Raw genomic sequence first — 8,091 nt, 5'->3', positions numbered from 1 at the left:
ATGCTGGCATCACATGTTGAGATAACCTTGGGCTTTTTCCCCTTGGAACAGAGAGACTACTCACAGCTGCTGTCCCATGGGATTAAGATGTTGAAAAGATCAGAAAGGGACAGGGGGATGTGAGGGGGGGTGGGGGTTGGGGGTTGGGAGAGTCACTGCTCTGTCTGCCTTGAGCATGTTCTGGCTCCACGGCTGCCAGTGGAGTTGGTGTACTATCGGGAGCAACATCAAACATTTTTATATGTGATTCCATATAATGTTCAGATGGGACTGTGGTAAAAATGCCATAATCAAAGAGAGAACTTGGCTGACAAGAAAATTGGACAGATGAGCCAATAAGTCACTCCTGTATTGAATATATGTGATTTCATTATCCTTCTGTATGTGACCTGCATTTCTTACTGCTTCTTATTATCAGAATCCTATAACTACTGCTGCAGCCATCTCTCTCACCTCATCAGAAGAGAGGGCTAATCCATCAGCCAGTTCCTCTCCAGTGGTATGAGTCAGGTTTTTACCAGGGGGATTAATGGTCAGTGAAGAGAGTTGTTTCCAACAGGGCTGAGCAAAAAGCAAGTGCACATGAGTCATGCAGTGGAAAAGAAGGAAACAAATCTATAGATTTAAAGGTTTTGAATTATTTCTTTTCCCTTAGCTTCCCTTGTCCACACCAGTGAATAACCAGACGTGCAAAAGCTGGAGATGTATTGATGGTAGCTGGTGTGAACAGGACTGAGAGCTTCTCCCGCTGTGCAAATAACCCTGAAGTCAGTCAGCCCCCAAAACCAGATCAGTGTGTACCGACTATTCCAGCCCTTGAAGATGAGAGATGCTGGGAGAAAGATCTATCACAGTGCAGCAGCCTCCTCCTGTCTCCGTTGCAGCCTGCAGTGTACCCTGGCACCGATGCCTTTGGCCTCTTCAAGCTGCTACCTTCTACGACAAGGCCCCAGCGCTGGTCCTTGGGTACGCCTCTGTAGCACCCTTCCCTGCAGAGGATCCAGGCTCGCTGCAAATGCTGTGCACAGTGCTCATTTCATACCCCGCTGAAAGGCAGCCAGGCCTGAGGTGGAACATGGCAAGCACTTCACCATGCCTGGCAACTCCACACAGCTGCTGAAAACAAGCAGGGAAGAAAGCAGTGTATGAACACAGGGGAATTTTCACATAGGCAGGATGTAATTAGCAGAGCTGGAATTTGGCCAGGACGCTGGGGTTAAAACGCTGGCTTGCAGGTAACACACTGGGATCTTTCATAATTCAAATGCTCAGGATCTCCCGTTTCCACCTTACCTGGAAGATGTCAGATGACTGTTCCTTATTTAATGTTCCTGGGCGGCTCTTGAACATCTGACACAAAGGAAAAAGTGTCTAATGGTGCTGCACCTGCAGTGCTTCTTCGCCAGCAACTGCCCTCCATGAACAGCAGCTGAGAGGATCACATCCTGACAGGGCTACAGCTGCATCGCAGTAAAACATGCCATAGCTGCCTCCATGCCCTGGGGTTCACTTCACCCTTAGCTGTCATTACTCACTTTTCAGGCCCCAAATCCCCACCAAACAGAAAGAAAGATGAGAAAATTAGGGCAGCCCCTCACACATAAAACACAAGGGAGAGAATATTACCATTAGTTGCTACTTCAACCTTATTCTGTGCCACTTGAAATGGTACCAAATCCGTATCAGACAACAGAGAATTAGATGAAGCACTGCTCCCCAGTGCAGATAAGTGAACTTTTCCAACTGGCCTTGCTGATAATACAGTGTTGAGCTTGTACCTCCTCCTTCCTCCCAGCAGAGAAATCGCATTCAAAGCAGCGAAGGAATTTTTTCCCCTTCATGATCTCACTTTCCGTATAAGCAAGCTTTGTGTTTACTACGAGAATGTTGAATGTCCACAGAAGGTCAGGGAAGTCATTCACGAACCTCACGTGTGGAAAGTCCACATGATGTTTCTACCACGATGCAGCCCACAGTCTGAAATATAAATAATTGCAAATGTTTAACCCCTCATCTGTCAGACCTGCAGACCGCATACAGTTCGAAGAGCTGACTTCCTCCCTTTGGTGTAGTACGTGCAAGCAAAACCAGAGGTGTTCCTGCCATCTGAAGAAGCATAATCTCTGCATCAGTAAGTCATAAAAAAGAGACCCATCCTATGCCTGTGAGGGGTCCCCATGTCAGCTTTTGGATTGTTTGGGGTTTTTGTATGCCCAGCCTGCCATGCAAGTCCGCCTCTTTGTCAAGCGTTGCTTAATACAACCACCAAGCAAACTTACTGAGAGCACCTCAGTCAGTGGGCTCACAAACCTGCAGACTGGCTTGAACAGCAAAGTGTGCTGAAGGGAGTAAAGTACGGGCAGCTGCAGGCAACAGGAAATCCAGCGCTAATAAATAAAACATCTTATAGCCAGAAAGAGGAAATAAACAGCAGCAGCACAAACTGAGAGGACAGAAGAGAGGAACACAGCATAACTGTGGCGCGGGAATCACTGCATTACAGTGAGCTTATTTTTAGAGAGCATTGTCCCAGTGTTCAGATTGCAAAAAAAGAAGTGAGGGAGTGGGAGGACTGCTCAAAGAGAGGGTCTCTATCAGAAGAAGTTGTCAACAACCACTGTAATTAAGGAAGCAGCCAGAGCACACACAACCTGAGCTGCCGCCAAAATGAAATGAAAGCATTTTTTGTTTGTAGCCGTAGCCCCAAAGGATAATAAAAGATGGTTCTACTCTGCCAAGTGAGGAGCTGCAGGGACACCGTTTCTAGACGGCAAATGCCCTGCTCCCATCTTTCCAAAATTACATGCCGTGGGGAGGCAGCAAGTTGCTCTCCCTACGTGCACTTTCGAAGCACGTGCCCGCACGCCCCTGACTGCAGCAGCCGTCTCGGGAGGCCAGCCACCAGGCAGGTGAGCCCCAACCACCATGGTACCGATGGAGGCAGCACTGCCTGAGCTCTGCCCCGCAGCCGATGGGCTCTCTCGGTGCTGCTTGGTCCAGATTGCTGAATCGGCAACACTTAATGTTTCCCTCTCACACTCAGCCGTGAGTGTGCCAGGGCCCCACGGCATTGCCACCACCAGTGGGAGCTGCCGCATGCAGAAGAGCTGCACCCTGCTCTGCTCCCGAGGAGCCTCGTGGGTGCCTTGGCGTGGAGCTTCATGCACGGCGTGCCGAAACAGTACTCTTCTTGCTGCTGGTAGCATCTTTCACCTAACGGCCACATGGCCTGCACCCGTGCAGTGGCAAGTGCTGGAGACAGCAGATGGGCTGGCAGAGCCGAGGGGGCTGACGTGGACCTTCTCAGCTGTGGGACAGTATTGTGAGGCTTTCAGCAGCGACTGTAGAAACTCGTGTGCAGGTTCAGCAAAGGGAAAGTAGTCATTCACAAATTGCACGCATATTTCTGAATTCATTCATTGAGTGGCGTTTGCCTTTCATCTTACCCCCAAGCCCTGTGCGCATTGCTGGCATTCTCTCCCAATCCCATATAATAATTCCCAGGTCTCCACATGCCACTGCCTGCCAATGGAGCCCACGGTCAGTGGACTGCCAGCCCAGTCACATGAAAAGTTACATGCAAAGGTTTAACACTTTGTCCTGACCCCAGCCCCTGTTCCCGTGAATCCCCTGCAGTGTTTTCCTAATCAGGTGCTTCTGCACCGGGCAGGGTGCTAAGAAGGTGGCCCACTCAGCTGCAGCATTTCCAGAGTCTTTGAGTTCTCTCCTAAACTGTAAATGCAAGCAGTGGGGCCAAGTGAAAGTCTGACAAGGCTGCCATTTAGACCTGAAGAAAAAAAAGAACTGCTGCTTTCCAACCAAACACATATTGCTGTTGCCTCATTTTCTCTAGCCCAACAGCTGTACTAATGGTTAATTGCTTTGGTAGAATATGGAAAACACTTCTTAAAGCCTGTATACAAGGTACACAGCTATGACCGAGTATCATTTTAACCTTCACTGGACATTGCCAGTATGCTTGTTACTAAGGAATCAAAAAGAAAATACAGTCTTTTCACTAAAGCTTTCCATTACCAAATTCTAAATAACAATGCAGGTATTTGATAAATCACAAAAATTGTGAAAATGACAGTATCTTTTCTTTCACGTCCCTCCTACTTGTGAGACATCAGAGAAAACACATGCTTTTGGAGAATCTCAAATGTAAGTGTTTTTTCATTAAATATGGTCGAAAAGCAGAAATTTTCAAAAGCTGTTTCTTATATATCAGCAGTGACAGTCATTTCCTTGCTGTCACTGTAATGCGAGGGAGTGCAGGTGTCTCCTGCAGAAAGAATTCTTGTTCTCCACCTGATGCTCCATATAGGATTTCATGCATGTGACATTCAATTCACGGATTGCAGCTTGGCTTTAGAAAGCACAGGAATTGTGTCTGGCTGTCAGGGCCCAGTGTTCATCTGGGTTTCACATGGCCCATAGAAAGATGTGCCAGTTACACCTTCAAGCAAACAGTTGGATAATCAAAGTGACCATTTGGCTTCAGTTTTGGTTCTTTTTTTTGGAGGGGAGGTGGCAGGCTGGTTATGAACTCCAGCATAAATACACACATTTTTGTGGGTTTATGTGAAAAGACCATGGCAAAGTTTTAAGTTACAGTCTATTTATATTGTTCTGTTTTAATTTCCATCGTTACTAACATAACTTTCAAAAAAAATCCCAAATAAAATCGACAGTATTTTTCAATTTCTCTGCTTTGCTCATGCATTCAAAAGTGTAAGCCTGTTCTGCTTGATTGGCTGGCTGTTTGATCTTTGTTTTGTATTTTATTACATTATTTAATTCTTAATTGTAAGCCCCCAAAATCATAAAATTTGAGTTCTAGTCTCAGTCTCTATGCTCAAATGTAACTACTGAAAAGTGACTTGTCTAACTCTTTAGTATATATGGTGTTTAACATACTTTGCTTAAATTGGGTATTTCCAACCCAATCCAAACAGGAGACTTGAGAAATCCTGCTTCTCCCAGATGAGAGCATACCTGAATAATAGAGGAATGATGTTTCCCACTGAAAAACATTAACAAATACATGCATAAAAACTGGGGTATTGCTGGTACTGCCTGTTTATTTAAAGGAAAAACTTCTTTAACTCTTCAGGAGGGGTTCCAACGACTGTTGAGGATGGAGATAGTTCTGAGCACCCAAATGGTAACATGCTTGTAGAAGAAAATGCGATGTGGTGATGTCTGTGCCTGTGATCAGCTGGCATTGCCCACCCTGCCACATGATGGCCAAGAGGCCAGAGAAAAGGATTTTCCATTTCTGGGAAGCGCAGTGAAACAGGAGCCCAGTGATCACCGAATTCTCTTTCCTTCTATGAAGTATTGTCTTCAGGATACTACTTGACATTCATTCAGTTCAATATTTTGACAATTTAAACAAACAAGCAGAAAATGGTTTTGATTTTTGGCCCCAGTGGACCATCTGTGAAGAAGAATAAGTAGCACAGCAGGTGCCATGTCTCTTAAGTACCCTTCCTTGCCAGAAACATGAGTGGTATGTTTCCCAGGCTGTGGAAAGGGTTATTGTTTCCCGTCCACAAGGCATCCTTCTCTTTCCACACACCCCTCACCATCCCCAGCCACGCTTCGGGCGGGGTGAAAGGAAACAGGACTGAATTACTGTGCTGTTACCTGTCGGGGGGGGGAGAGGGAGCATGGGCACGTAATGCGTTATTTTGTGCCTGTTTCTGAGAAGTGTTGTGTTTAGTCACTTTGCAGTGGAACACAAAGAGAAGCAGCAAGCCGAGGCGGCGCATACGCAGGCACACCTGCATGCCTGTGCTGTGCCCATTTGTGCTTGCGTGCTGCCACGACGTACCTTCAGGGGAGCCTTGGACCGGGGCGCCGCATGGCTTGGGAAGGTGCCAGAGGAGCTTTTGTCTGCACTTTCACTGCGGGGTTTCAGAAGGCTGATTAGCATTTGGGTCAGAGCATATGGAGCAGCCCCGGCTGGGATGGGAGAAGTCACACTGCGAGGCCACACTTGAACGTGGCTGCTTTACTGTACCGCCCAGGGTACAAAGCCTACTTGTGTGGGGCACGTCCCGTCGTGCGTCACGCTTTGGTTGTCAGCGGCAGTCATGGGTTCCTCGGGGGTGACACAATGACCTCTTTATGCCTAAGAGAATAGCAGGGGAATTGCGGGAGGCCGTTGGAAACGTAGTGGTGAAGAAATGGTTTGGCTTCTGTCTGTCCCCAAGGTAAGGTGCCCAGGCAGTCACTGAGCTGCCCTGATGTGCTGGGGGGAGCGCGTGCGTCAGACAGCACCAAAGGTGAGTACAGGGCTTTGGGTGTTTGGGAAGCAGAGTTGGGGGAAGCACCCAAGGAAGAAGACCCTGTGTTACCTCTGTGTTTACAACACGATAGAACTGCTTATTTAGCGTAAAGTTTTACAGCAGCTCATTCTGAAGTCTGTGCTGCCACAGTCTTGTCGCCCCCACTGCCTTCAACAGTGCAGCCATGCAGGGAATCGCCTCAAAGAGCTGATCTGGCTGGAAATGAAACTGGTTTTTCTATTAAAAAAAAAAAAGAAAATACTTGCTTTACTAGAATGTCTCAAACTTTCATTCAAAGAAAACTGGTTAAATAAAAATACTAGGAATTTAAAAGGGCCAGGATGGATAGATATTTGAAAAAATACTAGTACGGACTATTTTTAAATAAAAGCTAGTTAAGTCTCTCTTATTGTATCCATCAGTGTCTCCTTTGCCAGCCCCTCAGCCTTCCACTCCACAAAGCAGTAAGCCTAAAAACAATTCAGATATGCTAAGCAAAGCTATTCTGAATATGGCTTCTAGCCTAATAAGTCAGAGCCTTATCCAGTTCCCATGAAAAGCATAAGGAAGGTTTCCTCCAACACTAATAGACATAAGATTGGATTGCAAAACAACTGTGTAACTTTTGACCAAAGAGTGAAGTGAAGTTTTTCTAAAGCACTGATAAAAGATTCATGCAGGAGTACACAGAAACTCTTGACTGGAGCAGTCTCATTGCTAAATCATTTAAGCAAGCATAATAATTTTTGGAGCCACACTCATTCTCACTAGTGGTGTGTGCTCTAAGAGGAAAATATAAATGAAACATTTTTTTAAAAGAAAAAAGCATTTATAATTTATTATGGATGTACAAAAAGACTCCCCCTCTGCCGCTGGGAAAACCAGTTCCTGCTCCATAAGCATTAAAGCACATCCTAATTTTTGGAAGCATTTGTTAGGCAAAACAGGTTACTTTTTACAATGCTCTCTTTTTTTGCAATTGCAGTCTTTCTGTTGATGCCAGCTGCTTTAGTTACAGGTATCTTCTGGGAGGTGGTGTCTGTCAGTAAGTCCCACGTGGGTGTCCCCTTGGCTATCTCTCATAGCCGCCCTTCTATAAATCACAGCATATTAAAAAAAAGGGGATAACACTGACATGTGAACTAATCCCCACATCAAAGAGAGCAACTCTCCCTCCTCTAAACACCCGCCCCCTCTTTTGCTGGGAAAAGTCTAATGCCTAGAAGGTGATTTACACAAAACTTCATCCCAGTTGTTAGGAAACTTGCAGTGCCACTTACTCGCCAACTGCAGAAGAAACCTGGGAATCAGGGTAACCACAATAGCTAGCCTGCGGCTTCCAGCATTTGGCAATTCAGGAGAGAAAAAAAGCAATTGGGTTGTTGCAGCAAACTTGTGTATATGTTGATTGCATGGCAGGATAGGTATGTATATAGGCAGATGTAAACGTGACTGGTAATGTGGGTCTGTATGGGCACATGCATATCTGCATGTGTCTGCAAGTACTTGTGTAGGCACAGGAGACCTGTCCTAACGCATACATGAACGCACACAGATGCACACAGAAGTGCCTCTGTCTCTATCTGCTAGGAGCAAAGAGGGCCAACAGGAAATATATATGAAAAACATAAACCCGCATGGGCATACAACTGTGCATCAGGTATCCTAGACGTGGAGAGGGGTAGCTACCTGTAGCATATGCTCTCTGAAAGTATTCACTCCTGCCATAGGCCTGTTTTGGAGCTAATATTTCAAATGCTAGGAATATATGGATAAGGAGATACTTCTCTGTAAG

The 8,091-nt window shown here is 46.1% G+C and overlaps 1 protein-coding gene across 3 annotated transcripts in view; it reads left to right on the top strand.

The window, feature by feature from the left end:
* Positions 1 to 6,700, top strand: part of RAD51B (RAD51 paralog B) — a 405,510-nt gene extending 398,810 nt beyond the window's left edge. Inside the window, exons 12-13 of one of the 3 annotated variants that reach the window (XR_005828893.1) lie at positions 656 to 2,131; positions 5,117 to 6,700. The gene's annotated coding sequence lies outside the window, so the exon portion shown is untranslated. The other 2 variants (XM_040600854.1, XM_040600852.1) reach the window with 2 other exon arrangements.
* Positions 6,701 to 8,091: the final 1,391 nt, after the last annotated feature.

Source organism: Falco naumanni, chromosome 7, assembly GCF_017639655.2.
Source record: "Falco naumanni isolate bFalNau1 chromosome 7, bFalNau1.pat, whole genome shotgun sequence".
NCBI classification, from domain to species: domain Eukaryota; kingdom Metazoa; phylum Chordata; class Aves; order Falconiformes; family Falconidae; genus Falco; species Falco naumanni.
This window is presented reverse-complemented; position numbering and strand designations above follow the sequence as displayed.